At 40.1% G+C, this 24,243-nt stretch overlaps 1 protein-coding gene across 5 annotated transcripts in view; it reads left to right on the top strand.

Annotated features, from left to right (window-relative positions):
- Positions 1-298: 298 nt before the first annotated feature.
- The window catches only part of sema6cb (semaphorin 6Cb), a 146,818-nt gene continuing 122,873 nt past the window's right edge, over positions 299-24,243 (top strand). For all 5 annotated transcript variants that reach the window (XM_082552025.1, XM_082552027.1, XM_082552026.1 and 2 more), the window contains exons 1-2: positions 299-524; positions 19,628-19,715. The gene's annotated coding sequence lies outside the window, so the exon portion shown is untranslated. The remainder of the gene's footprint in view (positions 525-19,627; positions 19,716-24,243) is intronic.

The following is a 24,243-nucleotide window of genomic DNA, read 5'->3' as shown; positions in this document are numbered from 1 at the left end:
TAATAGTGCGGCTAAAGTACTTTCACATTGGTTTAAATAGATTCAACTCCTCCCATAAAGTTAAATTATCTGCGTTTAAACCCCGTATCTCGCGCTCTGATTGGCTGGCTAAACTGTATGGGGACCCTGGTGCTGATGCATTCAACATCTGGGAGAAAAGTGAGCATTACAGGGGCGGGGCGTAGCGCAAAAAACTGCTCCATTGGCCAATCGAAGGCAACCTCATCCTAACTTCACTCGTTGATTGGTTTGAATCCCTGTCAAACAGCACTACGGGGCGTGGTCTGAGCTGCAGCCGAGGTGTTGTGATTTTAGTCTAACCAGCTTCAGTCCTGTCACAACAGTGAGGGGCGTCTTTTCGCTACGCTGGCGCTCTGGGAATACTAACCATTTCAGAAACAACTAGCTAAAACTAACAACCCCGCTTTTTTTCCTTCGTCATTCTCGAGACTTTACAGCTTGTTCTCTGCGACAGTATCTCAGAAACACTGCGACGTGTGTATTTTCAAGGTGGAAGCACGAAGGTAAGTGGTTCGTTTACTAGTTGAGGACTTTGGCGATGCTGTTGCAGCTGTGCTTACTTTGCTAAATACGAGACAGATGCTTTAAGTTTGCCACAGAAGAGAGCTTATTTAGGCACGTGAAGATCGACGATAATCACTTGAAAACAACATATCAGACGCTTTTAATAAACCTGAACTGTCCCTGTACTCTCCCGGAGTTTCATTTATGGTCCGGAGAAGCCGCTGCTTTTCTCGGCTGTGTTTCGAAGTCCCCGTTTTTTCTGCACTGGTAACTGAATAACAGAAATTACAATCTGACATCAGCCAGGGTTAGACCAGTTTTATATAATAGTTATTTTTTTTTGCAGTAGCTCTGTTCCTTTTTGTTTTCATTATTTTCATGTGTGTATCACGGACGGGTTTGGAAGCTGTGTTAACATCGGCAGCGAAAACTATATGCATAGTCATATGAAACCCTGACATACACGTTTTCTCTCTTGTTGCTGCAAGAGTCCCCAGCAACTTATCACAAATAAGCAACCGATAACACGTCTCTGACTGGCATCTCGCCTGAGACACTAATTGAATTTTTGGTTTATTTTCTGGCGGAAGCAGCCCAAACTTGTTTATCAAGGACCTGATTGTGGAAAAACAAAAGAAAGAAAGAAGGGAAAAAAGCGGGGGATTAGTGCGTAATGGAGACTGTTCACCATCAGATAGAGGGGGAAATCAGTGTGAGTTTCTGGAAAAGAAAAGCAGCAATTACGTGGCAGTTGGATTATTGTGAAACGGCACATCTCACTCTGCACAGATTTTACCTCTTAAATCACGCTTACTTGTCTTAATGCCAAACTCGGAGGGAAAACGATGAGCTCATTGTTCTAACAGGTTTCAACGGGAGAACCTGCATTAGACCTCAGTGTTGCCTACGATGCAGAAAGAAATTGGAAACCTGTGTTTTTCTTCTCTTCTCCTGCTTTCCTAGGAATCGCTGGTGAATGTTTATGTTGAAATGGATGCTCGTGGCTGCTTTTAAACCGTCCTCCGCACAAAGGGAGACCACGATTTGTCTCAGCCCGTTGTGCATTAGTCCTCTAATTTCCTTAAGTGGGTGTTCAGTTTCAGTTGAGGCTAAGAACATTTCAACAATAAATAAATCTCTGTTGTGCATAAACACTGACAGACTACACCACTGCCTTTTCGATCCTGGACTCTTGCAAGGTGATATTGTAGACTGCATGCCCTCTTGCTTAACTCAAAGGCTGCCCGCTTCTGCCGTTTCTCTTTGCTGTATCTGTAGCCTTGCAAAAGTTTCCCAGGCATTTTAAAAATTCATGTTCAGCTTAAGGGTTGCTTTGCCTGGATTGAACAGCAGAGCCAGCACTTACTCGTCTAGCATGTGCCTTTTTGTTCTGGCTGTGGCATGATGTTTTCCTGGAGCAGTCAGATGTTTAAGCAGAAAGTGTGATTAGATCTTGTGATCTTCTTTGGGGTTTTTTTTTTTTTTGCCTTGTCCCCACTCCTCACAGCTGCTGCAGTGATATCATAGGATGATGAAGCCACAAATGGCTTGCGGTTTCCTACCCTAGTTGTACAATGACTTGGCACTCTTTGCTGCTGCGAGGACATTGCAGTGTGCCTTCAGGTTATTTTATTTGACATGTAACTGGTGCGCTAACCAGAGGAAAGGTGCTGCTGCTGTTGTGCAGGACTAGTGGGATGCTTCTGTGTAACGTATCCAATGCTTAAGCAGCAGCAGTGGTGGTCTGTGGTCCCATCTGTACTGTGCACAGTTCATACAAATCTACATTCAGCCCTCATTTGTGGTTGTCGCCCACAGTCGCAATGAACCAACTCTTTGGTTTTTTTTTGTTTTTTTTCATTCTCTTACCATTAGGAAAGTCACATTCTGCTGATGGGTGAGTTATAGTTGTGAATGTGAGCGAGAGCAAAGTACCAGCAGTGCATTCATTTCCCTGTCACTGCTGAAAATTGCTTGCTCTTCGTCCAGCTCTCATTTTCAGGCCCCGATAGGTCGGTCGCTCAGTTAGCATGGTTAATGGTGCATTTAGCGCAGTGTGTAATTTTATTTCCAATTTCCATTCCGCTGCTTGCTTTTAGTTTGAAGTGACAAGAAGCCCCGATGGAGGGGCCCTGTGTGTGCAGATGGCATCTTCCTAATGGTCCTCAGGGTAATGATGGTTGAAATAGGCTCCTAACCAGGGGCTGAGGACTGTGGCCCTTGGGGGACATTCAGCAAGCCTATTTCCATTTTCATCATCAAGATAAAGTACTCAGAACATAGGCGTATGTACACACACACAGTTAGTCTGCACTTTGGATTGGTCAGAAGGAAAAAAAAGAAAAGAAAAAAAGAAGAACTTCAGCAGGACTGATGAAGACACTTTAAACCCTCAGGCGAATTTGAAGTTTGTAAATTGCTGTGCCCTATTTTGAGCTCAGTGGAACTTGAGGGCATAGATAATATATTTTGGGATAAATTTTGTTTCACATCATGTTCAAAATTGTCTGAAGCGCTTTAGACTTTAAGCACTTGTGCAACTGCTGATGTCTAAAGAAGGGTGGGTGCAGTGCCGTGCTTCAGGAAGCAACAGTTAATCGCCACTCCTCATCCGCAACATATGGGACTTTGTTTGGCCCTGTACCTGAGAGAGTCACCGGTCTGTGGCACCTCATATTTCATTTTGATAATGGCTGGTAACCCGTGGCAACTGTGGAGGCAATGAGAGCTTGGCTTCTTGAAGGGCATGGTTGAAAAAGGGAAGAGGGTGGGTTAAGAGGATGTGAAGTCCAAGGCTGCTTCCCCTGCTCTTTCCTGGTTGGTTGCGTTGTGTCCAGCGAAGGATGTGGGACCCCTGGGGAGTGAATTATTACCTGTCAGCCCCGCAGGCTCCCTGTCATCCATAATCCAGGGCTGACACAGCACAGGCTGGTCCAGGCTATCTGCTGGGACCACAAGGCCTTGGCCTCCAGGTCTGGCCTGGTTTGGCCGTAGCTGGTAAGAAATCGCATTAACATGTTGAATCAAGCGTTACAAATGCACAGTTTAAGACTATCATACAAACCTACCTTGTGCCTTTTGCATTATAGCCAGTGGGTCTTTGTTATTATTCTGACTAGTGTAGCTTTTGGGGGGGTTTAAGTTGGTTCTTTTTTTTTCTTACTGAGCAGAAGGAGCTTCTTTACTGTGCCTTGAAGTAAAGCTGTTGCTCATCATTTTGCTGATTCAGTGTACTGTATCTCCCAGGTTTATCAGCCTGTGTGGTTTTTAAAGTTCATTTACAGATTGCCAGTGGCACAGACATAATATATACTGCCAGCTGCATCTGTTTTCCTGTGATTGTCGCAGCTTGTTGAAAGTAAAGGTGAATACGGCACTGACAATTTTTGTCCGACAGGTCTAATCATTAACTGTTAGATGTGAATCCTTAGCAGGCATATTATTACTTTTGATTTCAAAAACAGGCGTGCAGCTTCATCCTGCAAGTGGTCCTGTGGTTAGTGTAGAACTGAAAATTATAGCCAAGCTGATGAGTGTGTAAGTTTTGGGAGGAAAACCTTTGAGTTCAGTGAAAGGCTAGAGGGAAGAAGTGAAGGAAGAAGAAAAAGATGGCGGGAGGCGGCAAACCACAAACTGGACAAGAGACAGGCCTTGGTGCTTTTATCCAGACTGGCTGTCTTCCTGAGGTTTTGTCAAGCTGTTCCTCAGAAACATTAACCCCTTGTCAAACATGGACTGGGTCTCTGTTTTCCAACTCGCCACAGCCACATGCAGTGCGGCAGGAACACAGGATGATTGTCTGGTAACACTTCATGAAGCATGGTGGATGCAGTCCAGCAATTGGAGTTGAAAATATAACCTGTGGCTCTCAATGTCAGCAAATTAGCTCAAATTCATATTTTTAGTCTAAATGGGGGTCTCGTGTATCACAAAGGAGTCTTTGTCAAAAATCAGACCTCAGCTTTATTCTCCTTTGTTTCTTTTCTGTATTAAGTCATGCACTGAGGTTTCACTGTTTTCAGTGTGGTTTGTCTTTTTAAAAATGCTGAAGTCGAGTAATGATACTTGTAGTTTCATGCTTTTTGTCTCTCTCACTCCATATCAGTTGCCCTTTAGATGAAGGACAGAATACCCATCTTCAGATATCAGACACACTCACTCTTTGATTTGTGTAACAAGGAGGCTGTGTACGCTACCTACGGGGAAGCTTGGAAGCAGCATGCACCACAAAAAGGATTTCTTCTGAATGGAAAGAAAATGAATCATCCAAAAATAAATTCTTGTCATTTTTCATGCATATTCTATGTGGAGAAGTAGCTAATGTAGTGCGCTGTGTGCGCTTGAAGTTTTTTATATAATATATAAAATTATTAGCTATTGAATAAGCACAAAGATCCTCCAAAATGCCCATTCAGCTGTGTGATCCACAGAATCCAGTTTATTTTGAAAACCACAACAGTCAGTAGCAGAGCTCCCCAAAGATTAAGATAATGCAGACATCACAACAGGCTCTCTTACATCCACAGAGAGCAGAAATCCCCACATTTATGATTCCATTTCTTGCCTCTGTGTTTAATTGTAGGAAGCAACTGATATGAGGAAACACGTGTCTCTTTAAGTAGCCTCTGCTCATAAATACTAGCTCTTGATTCTTGAACTCTTAGTTGGGTCAGCTGGGGAATGGCAGAAGGGCCCAGTTTGTTGCTCCAAATGATCTCTTAATTACTTCATAATGTGGGCAGTCCTCCTGCATCATTGATTAGCCAGTCAGGCTTAACATGGAACAAATTGCTCCATGACTTTCCAGTCTCGCGCCCTTATTGCTTGTATTGGTAAAATTGGAAACTACAGTGAATGTTTTATGTTTTTTTATAAACTAAATATTAATTTCATTCAAATGGTATATACTGTACACCAGAGACCTTATTAGTTGTTTAGCTATTTACCAATAGTTACCAAAAGTAACATCATAAATGCAGAACATTAAGGCAGTATGGGATCATCTTGACAGAGAACGTAACTAAAGACGACCAACATCCGAATTTCCTAAAGACTACTTAAAGAAATTACAAGAAAACTTTAATTCAATTAAGTTCAAATCAAGTTAATTCAGTTCACTTTTATTTATATAACACCAAATCACAACAACAGTCATCTCAAGCTTTCCTTAAGATAGTCCAGGGTGCGTTGAAGAATAAATGGTCATACCAAATATTGACTTATATACTGTATTTACGCCTATGTTTGCATATTATTCAATGCACTGCACCTATTTCTAATTTTTAAGAAAAATATAAAGTAAAAAGGGGGGCAGGTCAAGACTTTTTCATAGTGCTGTACTTAAACATGCTGGTATGTTAATAAAAATGATCAGACATTAGGCACTAAAGTTGGCTTGTACTTGCCTATTACTGCAGTGCATTTGAAAGTACTAAAGTAGACAGTTGGATATCTGATTATTAATATCAGCATTGTTACTGAGCTTGTCTTGCAGTGTTTCGTTTTCTGATTTTATCTTTGTCTCCACACAAAAACATTGTTGAAACCTATAAAAAGGCCCAAGTGTACAAAAAACTCTGCGCTTTAATGTCACTGTTTTGCGATGTGTGACTCTCAGAAAAACATGCCAGCTCTGATAAAAGGAATTGATGAGCTTAGAGGCTTAGAGGCTTAAAGGCATACAATTCCAATGGATTGAAAAATGTGGAGAACTGTTTCTCGATTCCGATCCTTTGTCCCATCTAACTGTTTTTAGCAGTGCAATTTATTGAGACTGCCCAGTCTATGTCACACACATAATGGCCGAAACACTGGAAAAATTGCAGCTGGTGTAGCATATGGGGAAGATCGAACAAAGAACAAAAACCTGTATTAGTTATGCCAGAACAACTGGCTTCGATAAACAGAGTACAGAACAACACAAAACTACACTTTAAAATTAGTGTGTGAGGGAGCGAACAAACTATGTATTTTATCGCCTGAAACACAGCCATGATATGTTACAAATGCTGTGTAGCAAAGAGAAATGTTGCACATTTGCTGCAGTCAGTTACAAAAGCTTTGCTAATGTGAATTAATTAGGTCATATTTGGTTGTTTATGACACTTTTTTTAAGTGTTTGAGTATTTTAAGATAGCTGCTCTGCATGTATTCTTAATATTTTGGTGGCACAGTTGGAGAATGATATTCAATTCTTGGAGTTAAACTTTGTAACTTTAATTTGGCCATAACCCAAGAACTAGAAAACACAGATCTCAAAGTAGACAAGAATAACAGCAGTAAAAGTTACACATGTGCAAAGTGTCCTCTATGAATTACCCAGTTGTGTGTTTTTGCAGACCTGGGCTCACAGAGCATGCAAATTGCCATCCTTCTGAGCTGAGCTTGCAGGGAGTGTGTGTAAGTGAGACGGCCTCTGGCCAAACCACCCAGCTGACTTCCTGTTGGCTCCCCACACACATGAAAATAATCACATTGGTATGACTCCTCCGCACTTTCCAAATGATGTTGTATCGGATGGATCAAATTCTGGTAATAATTGGGGTCATTCTCTAATCATTGTAAGCTCGACCATCTCCATATACATTCACTGAAATGGGAAAGTCAGCCTACTTCCAGCATGTTTTTCACACTTTGAAATCTGAATGTTTGAACAGGAACATCTTCAAAACTGTTAAAGATAAAAACCTGAAATTTTCAATGACCTTTCTGGCCATAACATTGAAGCAGGATCTATAATTCAGGACAGATGCATTTAAAAAAACAAACAAACAAACAAACAAACCACTTGAATAGTGGCTAGTCAAGAAACATGTTATGGGGACACAAACATATTTGCTATATACAGCTATAATTATATATGTCTAAATTTTAAACTATAGATTTTACAGGCAGAAACTTTGAGCAGAAATTGTTCAAAAACTGTAATGATTTGATATGGAATAAAACAAAGGAGTTTTGGGTTTCTTAATACTCGTAAAACAAATGTGTTTTAGCAGCTCCTTTTCCAGCAATTTGGTTTATTGCTGTGTGCATCACAAGATGAATGTGGAAGTTGTAGTAATGTGGTTTGGCCAGTTTGCTGTGCAGCCCAGCAACATTTCCTCGTGTTGGATTTTTGTTTTTCTAGAGCAGGAGGGCTGGTAGATCTTTGATTTGGGTTTTGTTTTGAGTTTTGTTTTTTATTCGCTTGTAAAGCGAAAGATAAGAGAGAGATTAATTTTGCCTTAATAATTAACTTATTTCAGTTCTGCGCTGCATCAGTGCAGTTTTGAAGTTCTTGTGTTTTGACAATTAACCACAAAAGATTATATCAGTCCTTTAGCTGGCAGTATGGCAGTTTAAGTATGATGAAGTTCTTTATTTTGTTTCCTGTGCATTTTCCTGTTTTATTTCTGACAATTTTTGATCGCCTTTCCACTAAACCTGGAGCCTTTTTATAGTGCATGTTCTCAACAACGTTTATCTATTTTCTCTGTTGTGCAGTATCGTGTTTTCTTCAGCATTTTCGTCTTCATTGCTGGTTGTTGTTTCTTTCTTCTTCTTTTTTTTTTTTTCTGTGTGTGCCTCACTTTTCAGAGATTGGCTCTCAATCAAGTGGTGTGGGCAAGACTGTAATGCTGTTTTCAATTTGTGAAGTTTTTGCTTCTTTTAGTGGAGCTTTTTTTTTCTTTGCCTGTTCAGCCACAGTGGCTATCACAGCTTCTACTAACAGCCAAGTTACTCTCCTATTTCCTGCAAACAAACAGCTGTTGTTTCTGGAGGAAATGTAACCATCCATCTTTGTCCCTGGCAAAGACCTACAAGATAACCAGAGCTCTTTTTGTTTTGGTTTGCACTTTCAAAAAGAACATTAGGCACAGCTTATTTTCCGTAGAATAAGTTGTTACAGACATGTATTGCTTTGAATTGGAGCACGTCTCTATCCAAGACAAACATTTGGGTCTTTTTAAAAAATATATATTATTAATAAAAAAAGGGCTAGTTTGTCCCTACATGTTTGGCTGGATATCATTACACACAGAGCTTTTGGTGGCACAGATTAAAATCTCACAACTCCTGAAATGGTGAACTGAGAGAAAACAAGGCTGATCCAGATCGGGTGGCAGAAAAAAGACTGGCCTCATTTAAGCCGGCTAACAATGCCTGAGAATCAGCTGTCACCCGTGTCTGTTTTGATACAGTTGTTTTTAGACTCTTCATTAGTCTGTTGTTTAAACAGAGTGATACTTTTTAGTCAGATGCATGCCTGCTTTGCGCATTTCGAGGATGAGAGACTTTATTTTTGTAAAGATTGTGAGTACTGTGTGTAAGGAATTTATGTTGTGTCAGTAATCCAGTCTGCTAATGTTTTAGAGCAATATTGGAGCTGCTGGCATCATTACTTCTTTTTTTGTTTTTTAAAACACAAATGCAGAATGAGGCCTGTTTTCATAGTAAATCTTTTGATAGCTGATCATATGAAACAAGCAACTGTAAGTGTCATATTGCACTTTAAGCCACTGTATTTATTTTATTTCTCATACTATAAATCAACTGATTAGTTTTTGGAAATAACAATAAAATGAGTTGATACTTCCAGGTCTGCATGCACATAAATGTATCAAGTGTATAATGGGGGGAAAAAAGAGAATCCCGCCAAATTCTCACATTTGAGAGGTTTGCCAAACATAATTGAAATCCACCAGAAGTGGGTTGCACTGAAAGACTTGGAAGGAAGTGTGCAAAGTGTTGATGTTGAAATGGCCATCGCTAAGGCTGTAGAGCAGATATGCGGAACGAATTGGGTGATGCAAAGCAATGTGGGTTAAGAGTTTCTGGCAGAGTGAGACTGAGAGATTGAATATCTGATTTTTCTCAGGTTTCTCTTTTGATAATCTGTTGCACAGAAATTGTCTTGCTTGTCAGATCTCGACTGAAGCAATTAGGTTGACTGCATGAGGGAGGAGGGGTCTGGTGTGTTGTTGCTATTGAAGTAACTTTGAGTTATGATCATGCCTCATTGTTGCTTATTGCAGTTTTTTTGAAATGAGAATTTTTTATGGCCCTGAAACGTGAAATGAAGCAGGAAATTAAAAACCTACGTTTTTTTTCCCCCTCCTTCCCTCCTGTCCTATTCATCCACAGCTGATGCCTTCAAACAGTAGTAGTTCCTCGTTTCTATTCTCCACGCACTCAGGTGACAGGTATTCACATATTTAATTCATTTAAGTGGTCAGAGAATTGATTTTTTTTCTGCAGGGAGTTATCTCACATCTTTTGAAAATGAAATAGGCTCTTCTCACAGCTGGATGGTAATATGACAGTCATACTTTGAAAGAAGATCATAAATGCATCTAATTTCCAAACTTTCCAAAAATAGCCCAAACCACTTGACCCATTCCTTGAAAGGTTGGGCAAGTCTACTTGCACTTACCGTACTGGTCTTACTTTAAATGGATAGCAGAAGTTAAACTCTGCAAACCTTAAATTTAGGTGGAAGGTAGATTGATATTTTCCGGAACCGAGACTGGCTTCCCAACTCTCGGCCTCCCTCGGGGTCTTTATCCGATTTCTTATGCATGCACCCTGTGCTTTGCAGATAGGAATTGTGGCTGATTTTGTGCAAACAACACTCTGCATACCCTTGTGCTTAAATCTGTAATGTGTTAAAATTAGAATCTATAGTGTGTTTTCTTTTAAGATTTAACTGTGAATTCCTGGGTGAGTATGAAATGTTTTACCTGTGTGAGCATTTGGGGCCGGATGTTGGCCGCTTTAATCTGCTCTGACGCTCTCATGCTATTATTTGTGTATATTTTAGTGGTCACCATATGTGCAGTGAATGTTTGGCTTGGACAATGTGCGATAAGTCTGCTCGCCTACACTTAGCTTGGTCATTTTCATCCATTTCTCAGAACTCCGGGCTTGTTTCCATTAAACTGAGGCTATTTTTATATCAGTGTTTGAGGGGGAGGGTTTATCAGGGGGTTTCAGTTAGTGTCATATGAATCCAAACCGGGCAGGGGTCCAGGGTGAGTAAAACAGACCTCCTCCTCCTCTCAAGTGCCCTGAACTCTTTCCATTTGGAGAGTGTGTGTACCAGTTTATTAACCATGTGTTGACTCACTGCCACAGCTGTGTGATTGTGTATGAGTTTGCATTCTTGTGGTTAGGGGAAAAAAAAGAGGAATTCTTCATAGATTCACCATGAATCCCTTGATGGTTAAGCACTGATGCAAAGAAATGTTAAGAAGAATTAAAATGTCACACTGTGTTGCTTTTTTTTATTTCTTGACCATAGACTAAAAACGCCAAACGTGAATTTACTGACACAAATCAGAGAAAAACAAATTAAAATGCCCCAAAACATGAATAACATGATTGGATTAATACGTTAAAGCTTGCTCTATACCTCTATAAGGTCTTGACTAGGGATGGGTATCGTTTAGGTTTTATCCGATACCGGTGCCAAACCGGTACTTTTGAAATGGTGCTCAAACCGGTGCTTAAAGAATGGAGAACACAAACTTTGTCCAAAAACCTCTCATGTTCAGCTGTTTTTTTACAAAAAAAAAAAAAAAAAGATAACAATGTTAGCCTTTTCTGCAGCTATGGGGCATATATGGTATCACTCTTGGCTGGAAGCAGTGCTTAATCAATGGAAAAAACACAAACTTTGTCCAAAACCTCTCATGTTTAACTGTTTTCCACTTTTTCTTTGGTCATTTTAGCCTTTTTGGCCAGGGTGAAGGGAGTATCTGCCATCAAACAAGAAGACAGCTGCATGTAGCTATGATGGTGTTTGCTAGTTCACCTTACATGCATTAATGTAATAACGTGGTTAGCCTACTCAACGTAAATTACACACGAACAACATTAAGCTACTCACACAGAGAAGAACGGCTGCTGCTGCCATCATCACCCGTCATTCATTTCTGCTACACTGGCAGGGCTAGGGGCCAGGACTCTATTCTTCGGGTCTTTGGGGGATGTTGCTCCGGGTCCGATAACTGGCAACCCACCCGCAGTAGATGTGCACGGTGTGAGGTCTTGCAGCAAGCTATCAAATACGGCGCATTTCTCGGCTTTTAAAAAAAACGCTATGCGTCGCCAGGTGTTTCATCGGATTTGAGGTGTTACCTCCTTTGACAGTATCAGCTTAAAGCACTTGTTGCAGGCTGCTGAGTTTGCATCTTTTGCTGTGAAGTACAGCCAGACTTTTGACCGCTTCGCCTTGGGCATTTTAATCTGTAGCTCTGCATAAGAGAACGTACGTACCTAGACCCGCCTACTATCCTCGGAAACGTAAAATGATTGGCTAGAATCTAAAATGTATCACAGCTTAGGAAAAATAAAGCACCGAAATGTGCTCTGCTTTTCGGTCTGGTTACTACAGTTTATGTCAGAACCGGTACCCATCCCTAGTCTTGACCTCAGTAAATGCACGGAAATTACTTTTATTTTGATTTTGCAATAGATTAAATTGAATTCAACTTAATTGCTGCTTATTCCCTAATCAAATAAGCAGAGGATCATTTGAGCACCAAGTTAACATTTCTTGCATCATGCTTCATGTGTTATCTCAGATTGTGAGCTGTTCATCTTTCTTCTTTTTGCATTACAAAAAAAGCATCTTGCATACATGACACATTTATAATTGGGTTATAGTGAGTGTGACTAAATAAGAAAGCAAATGGAAACAAAGGTTGAATCTTCTTACTTGAGCATATATAAATAAAATATAAAATAACCATCAATTATGTCAATTTGCAGCTGTGTTATTGAATTTTGGATATCCACTGGTGAAGGAAAAGGTCATGTTGCTTGTCAAAAAATTCTGTTAGTCAAACTATAATTCCCCGAACATAAAAACAATCTTAGAGTAATTGCACATGATAATTTTGGCGTGTGTGTGTGTGTGTGTGTGTGTGTGTGTGTGTGTGTGTGTGTGTGTGTGTGTGCGCGCGTGCGTGTGTGTGTGTGTGTGTGTGTGCGCGCGCGCGCTCCACAGTGATGTGGATGACTGTGCCGGGATTTAAAAACATGTTCATTAATTTACTCTGAGGCTGTAAACTTATTTCCACCAAGAGACACACAAACACAACAAAACACACCCACTCAACCACATGAGCAACTTCCAATTTCCAGCGAATGAAACCTTGTTTGAGCTGTCTTCATTGCCTCCCTCTCTGTCCTCCCGGCTTCCATCGTCTCTCCCTGAGGGGCAGTTTTTAGTGACTGATGGCATGAAAGCCAGCTGAGGGTAAACAAACCAGCAGACCACACTTTTGCTTTAATGTCACAAGTCAATGACATGCAGCTGGGTGAAAGGAATGAGAGGGGGGGCAACACCTACACTTTCACTCTCAGGGCCATATCTGAGGCTGACAGTAGCCCTCCAGCTAAACACAGACAGTCTGCATTAGTGTTGGCCTGTAGCTACAGGTGCCAGGAGAATCAAGCCCAGTTTTATAACTTGGACAGAAAGACATGGTACGAGTGTTTATGCTGCTCTGAAGCAGGTTTATACAGCTTTGTTAAAATTATCATTATTAGGTGTCAATTTTGCAGCCTTATGGAAAAGAAAGAACAGTTCTATGAGCTACAAACCCTATTATGTACACTTAAGTGTATTTCAGTTGAGCTGTATTTTTTTTGCACAATCACTAAACAAACACTATTTCTCGTTATTCAACTATGAAATATGTGGGTTCTTTAAAAAAAACCAAAAAAAAAAACGAGGGGGGCTTCCCCTCTGTGTGAGGCACCCCGAATTCTTACTCGTTTGTGGGCCATGAAGTTATCAAATACCAAGTTTCCACAATATGGCAAGATTAAGAGGAAGGCCTGTTCAAATTGCAGTGTCTCATAGTTTTCTTTTGTTTGGTTTTAAGATTTTAGTCATTTAGACCCAAGTAGGTTTGACGTGGGTCAACCTTTCACAATGCAACTCTGTCCACCAGCAGCTGTCAGATCCTTCTGGAAAAATAAGGTTTGATCTCACAGGATAGTTTTTGTCAATGGAATTTAAATGAGTTTAAAAGTGCCACTGAGTTGGCAATATTTCTCCTGGATTACTAAGTATCAAACCCTTTCTACTAGGATTGTGACAATAGTAGAATTTCACATTGGATATCAATACCCAGGAAATACTCAGTATGACTTTGATACCAGATTGTCTGACTGTGCTATGTTTCTGTTGTCAGAATTTTGTTGCTGATCAGAGTTGGTAAAGTAGGGTGCCGCTCTTGTCTAGTTGCTAGTGGGCTTATCTCAGCTTCAGAAAGCTTGCAAATAGCTGTGATATAAATTAACACTGCCTGTTGACTTTACAGACACGCAGGACTCAACATTTGCTTTCTAGTTCCAACATTACTGTCATCATTTTTTGTACTATCCCCCACCTTAATGATAACTTAACAGATGGCTGATGTGCCAAAGGGGTAATTGCTATTAGTTTTACAGTTACTGTTAATGTTTGCAGTGTCTGTGTGAAGATATACAATAACTGCTAACGGGCGCTTTAGTGGTGTTGAAGTGTAAAGTGCTGTGTCAGCCTGGAGGCAAAGGTGGGATGCTGCAAATAGTAGTTGTTGTTTTTTCCTACCTACTTATCTGTCTCATACAAGCAGGTAAAACAAAATGGACTAATGCAGAATTATTGTCACATGCATGGGGTTTGGGGTGTGTAACATATATTGACACAATAAAAGAGTGCAAACATTAGGCTTGGTGTCTGTTTTGTGATAAAACAACCAACTTCTTCCAGTGAAAGTAAAGTGCTATGCCATATATAATGGTTTTTATTGTTTGTTTCTTTTTTTAAAATATTTTTGCCATAAGTGTCTTTTTTGTAATTTCTTTTCCAAAGCGTCTTGAGAAGTAGATCTCTTCGATTTCTAAAGATCTTTCAGAAACACTTGACTCTGACCTATGAATCATCAAGCATATAAAAGGCACCTAACTCAAGGGATGGACCAGTGTTGTCTACCCATACCAGAAAACTTTTTAAATTGTATCTTTAGGCACTTTAGTAGCACTTTACTGCCTGGGACATAAATGCATAATTTGTTCCTATTTCTTTAGTTGAATCTATGAAAAATGCCAGAGATAATGACACACATGCACGCCATTCGAACTGGCATCAGAAATGACATCAGTGAAAGTGTGGCTGTCAAAAAGCCATTCTTAAGGAAAACTGGGAGAAAAGGCTGAACTGTTCCTGAAGACTACTTAAAGAAATGATTAAAAAAAAGTTTGCCTACAAGGGTTCAGGCTATGTTGAAGAATAAAGGTGGTCTTACCACATTTTCACTTTCAGGCTTGTTAGAATTGTACAAACTCACATTGCACATTTCAGTAAATCAATCTATTTTTCCAATTTTTGAGCAAAACATAAAGACAGTACTGTATGTTCCAGAAACATTGCTCTCTAACAAGTCAAGTCATTAAAAAAAATAGCAGAATAACTTTAAGGCATAGTCGTGTGTGCATGTCAAACTGTCTTTGAACACATTTCAAATTTGTACTAACTGAAAAACTCGATATATTGACCTTTTTGTGAAAAGGTTCTGCACGAAAGATGGGGAATTAAATCAAATGTCATGTGCAAGTTTTATTGACTATATAATAGCAATTCAAAGCCGTTTATCAAGTACCAGCACCCCAACCGAGATCTAGTGCACTTCCTGCAGCGTACTACTGTGTTTGCCGCTCGTCAGTCAAAACCCCTCTGATTTGAAAATTAAATCTGTGAAAGAAGAGAGCTACTGACTGGCCTATGCCTAACATGTGCAGGAGACAGAGGTCAGTAACTCCATAGACGGCAGTCTATTCACAAGGAAGATCTTTTTAATTAGACTATGTTCTTTTAATTAACCAGCCAGCATAATATCTGTGTCCATTTGTCAGCCCTTTACAATGCTTAGCGGAGCAGGGTGAAAATACCTTCTTTTGTCTCCTCACTGTTTCAGAGATCCCTGCTTCCTATTATTATATATCATTGTTCACTGAAATGTATTTTTTCTTGTCTTTTAGATTAGCATGATAATACCCCCATGGAGGGGAGGAAAAGTGGTGAAGAGCTATTGCAGGACTGCTCGTCAGGCTCACTGTGTGCAAGACCGTGGTTATTATCATACTGAATGCACCATCAGTTAAGCTAACAGCCCAAATTTCGACATTTATCTCCAATATCATAGCCTGACTGTCAATTGCATAGGGAGCACTATGGTAAATTACAGGTTATGTCTTGCTCCTTGGAGCCTGGATCGTTCCCCAGTGTAATTACGTTATGCTAATTCTGCCCCCCATGTACTTCCCATGACAGAAAGAAGGCTTTCCAACTGTTCAGATATTAAGTAAAATATGAAGGAATAAATGTGGCGATTTACGCTACGGCATTGCTCGCGAAACCCAAGCACACCCCTTGTTTCTCCATGGAACTCTAGGGGATTGAGGAAAAGGCTCAGCTAGAGCTTGTAGCCATGTTTCCATAGACCGGTTCAGCTGCAGGTCAGGCTACCTTGAACTCCTCAGCTGGAATTATTGTGTCAGAGGTGGACAGGGTCAGGCCACGCTCCTCCCTTCAACACAAGGACTTTGTTAGTGTCGGACACGCAGCAGACACTGGCAGCACAAATCCCTGTCACGCTCTCGGAGTAGAACCCTGCATGGGTCAGAGGTTGTGTGTTAAGGGGGCATCCCCATTTCATGACCTGAATACTGATTGATTTCCTTGAATGGCTATCAAGGTAGGGGGCCTTGCCTAGTGATTGCAGGGACTGGTCAAACCACTTACCCTTACCCCATGTGGCGATTCGCAGTGAGAGAATGCGGTACAAGGGAAGGGAAAAGCCACTCTTTGTCACAACATGCGCAACTCCTCTGCTCAACTGTGTACCTCAGCGGGCGTATGTTTTCACTTTCCCTGAAACAAGACACTAGACCACATGTTTCCCTTTTAATAGGCAGCTGAGTGAGGAAAGGGCAGGAGTGTGGTCTGTTTGCCATTTGGTAGAAGATGGACGAGGCAACACTCCCTAGTTCCTCTGATAGATTTATTAGTTGTTCAAAATTGCACAACTGAAGTGGCCATTGACCGTTATATCAGTCATTCAATTAGCGGTGTTCAAAGTGCTTGACAGTCACCTAAAAGGCTGAACAATTTTCTTTATTTTCACAGCCAGACGAGTAATTAATCATTCCTTTCAGTAACCATGTTCTGGTAAACACTAACCAGAATATGGCAACAATGCTAAAGTTGGAATAAACAATAAACAAAATCAAAGGCATGATAAAATGAGCCCTTCAATTACTGTAAACTTCAGAAAGTTTTCACTGACTTTGTTTACCATAAACTGAATTTGATCTGTTAAAATGACTAGCACAGGGAGAGCAGAATAATGCACAGAACTGTGATTATGATTACTAAAAAGTTCATCCTTATAGAGTATCTGCAGTGGGACAATGCCATTTAAATGTCTCCCATCTCCTCAAGTGAAAAAGAAAGGTCACAAATAAGACTGAAACATGGCACTCATCATCACTATAAAACCTCATGATCCCTTGTACTGATGGGAAACCCTTTAAACCTGAGTTTCCCCCATCAGGGTGGATTTGATATTTGAAGTTGGCTTGTTTCTGCTTGAGGAAGCAGCACAACATGTCCTTGTGTCCTTTTACTGAACTACTAGTAAGTGAACACATTTAACAATGTTGTCAATTGTTCAACTAAAAAAAATAATCTTACCCATTGTTATGATTTTGGTTGATCATGTTGTTAATGTCTGTGTAAATTAGTTGTAAAACGGCCTTATTGACAAGAGCTTGTGTATTTAAAAAAAAAAAAAAAAAAAAAAAAATTAGTTTAAAAATAAGGTGAGAATAAGTTCAATGTGTGATTGGCCTAAATATTTTAGTGGCTTTCAGCTTTGAGTCATCACACGAATTGTCACAGCCCAGATCATACACTCTGGAGTGATATGAAAAGTGAATAAAAAAGCGAATAAATATTCCTACAGCGAACTCGGATGATTAACCAAAGGCTGAGAGTTAGAGAAGATGTGAGCGTTCACACTGAGGCTTTTTGCTTTCCGTGCAACCTGAAAGTTTGTGCTTTTTAGTATAATTAAATAGTAATTAAGAACTGCTAATCACTCCTCCCCACCATTGATCTGAAAAAATGTGCATGTGGTGTGTTTTGTTCATTGGAACTGAGAAATGATAGGGTCATCTCCAGTCTCATTGTGGTGCATTTCTTTACTTTGGTCACTTGAAAAGTCGTTCCCCAGGCATGAGCTTGGAGGAGTCGATATAACCGTAATTGATTCTTTATACTGAAATGACTAAAAGCTTGAATTTGCAAAAGCAAGCAAATAAGAAAACAAGTAAACATCCAGTCCAGAGATGAGGCATCAATTTGATTACTCCTTCAGCTGTAGCTCCCAGTTGTGGTTTTGAAATTATTCTATTAGAAGGATCTAGTTTATGGGTTTTATTAAGAGCTGAGTGTGAGCCCAGACTAGTCCAAAGTTCTAATGATCAGGGATTCTCTTTCATGCTCGTCACACGCTCAGGACAGATTAATATAACACTAAGAAGAAAAATCTCCAGTACTTCTCTTTAATGTCAGGGCTTATTTTTTGATTTTTTTTTGTCAGTATTGAAAATGCAATTTAAACCGTTTGCAACCTTAGGTAATATGTTTGATATTTTATATATTTATGTAGCAATTGCCACACAATACTGAGTTGTATATTTTGTGGCAATTGCCCCCCTATTTCTAGACACGTTGCACGAATCTACCAGATGGCCTGATGTATGGTATTTAAATCTTCCTTAGTTCTGGTAAAAACACAAGAACACAGTACTGAAATCTTCTAGATGCATTTAGGGGCAATTTAAAGTCTTGAAAGTGCACCAGAGATAGCTTTGTAGCTCAGGCAAAGGAATTTGTTTTCCACAAGCCCTTATCTTCCTTTTGAAGTTTTGTGTTTTTTCTCAGACAGTATTGTAAGTTCCAACAAATACCAAACACAGATCCTTATTGTCAACATACCACTGATGCAAGAAAATAATGACCGCACGCCCAATGGTGTCACAATAGCTGGTATAGGCTGTTACTGATGCACAGCAGTTCTACTTTCCATTTGGGACTTGTGGTCCTTTTGTCAAAACAGTGAGAACTTGAGAGAGAAGAAAATATGCTGGCGAGCTGGCTATGCCTTAACCTTAACTGAACCATCATCAGCATGTGGCTGCCAGCTGGAGTGTTTGCTAATCCAGAGGATGCTGCCTCTGCAAGTCTTTCTGGGCTCTGCTACTTGAAATTTGCAGGGTGTAAAGGTCTAAACCTCAGTCATCACCATTTGTCTGAATTAATATTGGGACAGGTGGAGATCCAACTAGGTCATTATATTACACAGTATTTCACAAAAATGCTTAATAGTTATTGCTGGTTTAATAATTGAGACTCTACATACTCCCTATGGCTATATGATAAAGCAAATTAAATACTTTTGCTATAGGATCAGGAACTACATCCTTCTAAAAGAAAGATAATCACTTGTCAACTTTTATGCATCAGTGACTCAGAATTTCACATTTTACATTTCAGCTTTCAGCTCAGATGGAATTTTTTATTTTTTTTTGGTAATATCAGGCTGTATGAAGCTCTGTTTAGGTTTGTGCACTGGCAAGGTGAAGACGTTTTTTCTGGGAGCAGACTGCCAGAGCAGATTGTGAGCTGAGATGCCATCATCAGATTTGGCAAGTTTGGGCTCTTGGATTTGTCAAAAGATTTTGTTCACTTATTGCAAAAGCAACCTGTTGTCATGCGAACAGCATTTCCAGCAACGTCTTTTCCTCAGAGTTCAAAGCAAGTTGATTCACATTTTCATTTCACATTCTGGCATTTTTCTGATGAAAGTGAATAGGACACCCAGCAATGGATACTTGTCATTGTTATCTATACTTTGGAGTTTTAGAGATTTGTGATGGAGAATACAACATGACTACTATGACTGTTTTTCAAGGCTTAGGCAGCATCACCGTAAGCTGTCCTGCATTATGTCTGAGATGTACACAGATCTAAGAGGCATCTCCTATTTTTCATTCACAGATTCACTGACAGCTGGAGTGTGTACCAAGCTGGTCTAGTTACCTGTTTGGTGGATCACTGGATTCAGCAGAGTGTTTGAAAAGTTAAGGTAAGCTTTGCCGCTTCTTTCTAAAAGTGTGACTTTCTAAATGGATCCAATGTAATTAAAAGTTAAATAAGATTTGATTTGATGAGGCACGGAGTCACTATTCACTGATCTTTCAAATGCAGTATTTAGATTGAACTGAATATATGTGACAGTGAAAGTTCTACTTTCATGAGGCATCTACAGAGGATACTTAATTAATGGATGGTCTATGGAAACACTGCTACTGCTGCTTTTTTTTAAAAATAGGTGATTGAACATACAGCACTGTATCTATCTAATTAATTTAATCAAAGGTAAGGAACCAGCTTTAACACATTTGCCATACAGCATTATCCAAGGACAAACTTAATTTAGTCCACTGGTTTTTAACTGGTGGGCTAAGCAACTGAATGAATATGCTATTTTTAGGTAAAGACTTTGCTGATAGTATTCCTTTATTCAATTAAAATATAATTTTTTTTCTTGCAAATCACATAAATTGTGAGGTGTTGAGCATGAACTTTTTTTGTTTTCGAAATAGGGGGCATTCATAAATTTAGAGAACCACTGATTTAGTCAGAGCGTGCATAAGAACCACATATTACAGTGATACGTAGAAAGTGTGACGGACTGAGCTCATGGTTTGAGTTTGCAAGTTGTCAAAATTGCTTGAGTGGTCAAGATTTCTATATTTCTGTTTTTGCTCTCACTGGTTTGAATTTGGTGAAGCTCTGTTAATGGCAGTTGTTGAATTTGATGACATATGGGACTGTTTGCCTACATTGCCAGAAAATGAAAATGTAGAGTTTGTCAGATTGCACAGCGCATTTGTTAGAATGGACAGATGGGAAATGGTTACTTTAAATCAAGAAGTTTTGGTTCCTTATGTTGATTTAGAGTGCTCATCATCACTGTTACTTAATGTCCTCAGGGGGAAAAATGTCCAAAGTCTCTTCATTCATCGATACTCGATAATTGCAAATTGGCACATGTCTGGTGTTGTCCATGTCAATGTTTTCTGGTGCTGTGAGCTCTGTTGTCAGGTAGACAGGTAGTCAATGGGGAGAACAACTGAACAAATGCATCAGAAACTTGTAGCATCACTGAAAAGCTATTGTGTCTGGCCAAGCATTTCCCTTGTGAGCTTGAATGTGGACAGTAGAGGACAGGGCCAAGGAGTGCCGATGACAGGATGCCTCATGGGAAGGCTGGAGACAGATGGCTGGCCAGATGTAGCCCTGCTGTGACCTTGAAGGCATCTGAAGGTAAAAGCATAAAATGTCTCAAAAATGGCAGACAGAACAGCAAAGAAATGGGAGTGTTTTGTTGTGGTCTTCTCATGAGCTGTTTTGGTTTTTAGACTCGTTGTTATGTTCTTTGTTCTATTAGCATGTCATCATTTATGCTCCTAATTTTCTTTGCGGTGAGCTGAAGTTTTTGTGCACATCCGGTTTATTTTTTAGCTCACACTGTTGAGGGATTATTAGACACACGAGGCACTCACTTAGTTGTGCAGCTTTACGTTGAAAAACTTTTCTAGCAACCCTAAGAGTAAGATCTGATGTTGCAGGGAGGTAAAATTACTCAGGTTTCAGTTCATAGTCATTTTCACACATGTACTGCATACATTTTTGGAAGAAAAAGGTCAGCACACTGTGCACAATTGCCCTTTTGCACTTCAGGACCCACAGCAGGAGTTTTTGTCAGGCAAGGGTGCTGCCTCGGCAGAGTCTGCAGGAGGTAACCACTAGCTGGCTGTGAATTTGCTGAACTATTAACCATGCTGTTCCTGCATTAGTGCAAATCGTACAACACACAGACTTTGTACTATGCAACTCTCTGCATAAAGACCATTTAATGTATTTAATGTTCCAGCAAACTGTTTTGGATGTTTGCACCAGCATCAGAAAATGTCTAGAAAAGTACTGAACTGCATTGTATGTGTGAATACAGATGCATGATGGACTTATGTATGCTATTTTCCATAGTTTACGTTTACTGTTATTCATGCCAGTTAATAATAGACAAAGAAACTGAATGTAAACATAAGTTAAGAGTCTTGTTCATCTTTGCTTCACTGTACAATGTTGGGCTCTCTAAACACTGGGAAGTATCAGGTGTCAGCATGCACATTCTTAAACCCAGTGTTTAAAGGTTTCTGTGAGAATATCTTATTTGGTCATGTCTTCTTGATTCTCTCTGGATCGTGGAACTTTATTTTAAATTTGGAGTGAACTTTCCACTGTTGCTGGCTGAACAGTAGTGATTTTATGTCAATACTAGAAGAGACACACTCCTGATGCAATTCAAGCAGCAGACTGTGAAGCAAACGCCACCAGCAGCCCGATATTGTACAGGCCTCTGGGGCTTTGAGCACAGCAAAGGGACAGCCTTGATCAGAGCTGGGAACTGGATGGTGAGCTGAGGGTGGGGGGGGGTTGCTGTGAGAAATAAGAGGAGATGGAGGAGGGTAGAGGTGTCAGGCGAATAATTGGGGTGAGGAGATCTCAGGGGTGGATAGAGGGAAGCTTTATTAAGACCGCTCAAGTCTGATGTGCTTGCATGGCCGCCTAGCTCTTCCTCACACACCCACGCCTATGGGCCAATCCGCCGTTTCCACAAGAGACTCTGTAACAACAAAGGGATGAAGGCCAAAGTCCTCAAGCTCCTTTCAGTCACAGATAAGACAAAAGACCCCATTACTTGAAAAGCGCTGATGGGAAAGCAGCAGTATATGGATCTGCCTTTTTCTTTTAAACCAAGGCTCATTGTTGCTTCTTTTAAGCTATGCTGCTGTTACTTGCTGCTGTATTATATCCTGAGATCCTGTAGATTTACTAAGTTCGATGAGGTGCTGGTAATGTGTTTGTTGTTGTACCGTAACTGGTGAATGCTTGATAGTCTTTTTGAATTCCTCCGCTCGTAGAGGAAATGTCCTGACCTCTTTGCTAAGTTCCTCTGAAATGCACGCTTTTGTCATTAGCTCACTGTGACACATTTAGACACGTACTTAGCACACTGCACAATACGGTCTGCTTTTAATGCATTTTGTTTGTGATACAATGAATGCACAACTTGCAAATGTACAAGCTCAAAGTGCAGACAAATATTACCACTTAATATGGATAAAAGATGAGTAATCTCTTTTGTTTTGCCTCACAATGGGAAAACAAACTTTCCAGGGTGACCGAGACCGATCGTATCAAGTGTGATGGTGAGATTAGGAGCTTAACTGCTTATTTTCCCCTGCTCTGTGAACATTGAAATGTTACTTTTGAGTCAATGAAGTTCCCATATCAATAATTGAATCCTTTGTAGATGCGTGCTTCCTTGAGTTTGGTATTCTGAAAATGTTTGCAGTTTCACAAAAGCAGATTTTTGTGAGTGACACAACAAGGATTTTGAGTTGAAGCAGGAGGCGGTTATGGGGAGAATTAGCGGCCTCCCCCAGTTCTCTGCTGTAAATTGGTTTCTGTGGAAGTCATGAAAAAGGGGGCTTGGAGGTCTGTTTTCTGCTTCCTTAGTAGCTTGCTAATCCCCCACGGCTCTGGCTGGAGGGAGAGCTGCTTGCACATATACAACCGTTGTGGAAAATGGCGTTTCTCCTCCTCCAGCCCTCTTTCGTCCTCTTTCCACTCGGTCCTGCAGGGCTTGGCTAATCCTCTGCCTGGTCATGGCAGGGAGATTGCAGCCTTTTTCAAAGCTGGCTGGACTTCAAAGTTACAAGGATACAGGGACTAGAGGAGGTGGGAGAAAATTGGGTCCACCGCAAGCAAAGACTGCAAGGGGTTCACCTCAGCTATTTCTTTTGCTGTTTATGAGGTGACACTGAAGAATTTGTGGTCTCAAAGGAGAGACTTTGTTGATCGTAAAGACAAGACCTTAGAGGTGGTGGCTTTTTTGGATTATGATTTCTATATAAAAAGAAAAAACAATACCCTTATGCAACATTGTGGGGCACCAACATGCAAAGTAATAATAGACACACAAATGATGCAAGATTCGTGATAAAAACACTAAAAGCTTATGTATGCTTTTACCTCTTTAGAAAATCAATCATGTTAGGTTTTTTTTAAACTTTTGTAAGAACTACTGCCAAAATGCACAACGAAAAGGGAAGTGGTATTTTTTTCCCTATTATTTTAGAAAGTGTGTTTACTTTGAAAGATCAATAGATTTTGAACTCTTTTCTCTACGCGTTCCTTTTATGTTGGCCGAGTCTTATTAGGTTGTCATCAATTTAGCATTGCCCAGTTGGACTCACAGGTGCTCAAGATTTTGGTTCTGTCGTTAGACTAGTCTTTGTTAGAGCTTCAGCACTGATGTTTTGTGCCAGTTTTTTTTTTTTTTTTGTCCATTACTCTTTATTCTGCTGGCAAATTGTCTAATTTTCTGGAAATGCCTTTGAATGCTGATCCTTTGTTAAATTCTCAGATGACAGAGAGATTAGAGTGAGATCATTCCAGATGAAGAAAAATGTCTGCTATTGAAATTTTGTGTAGTAGTGTGTAGTTGGCTTTGTGATGTGTTGACAAGCACTACGCACGTT

The sequence above is a fragment of the Aulonocara stuartgranti genome, assembly GCF_965226115.1.
Source record: "Aulonocara stuartgranti genome assembly, chromosome: 11".
Taxonomy (NCBI): Eukaryota; Metazoa; Chordata; class Actinopteri; order Cichliformes; family Cichlidae; genus Aulonocara; species Aulonocara stuartgranti.
The sequence above is the reverse complement of the archived record's forward strand: the minus strand, read 5'-3'. Positions and strand labels throughout refer to the sequence as shown.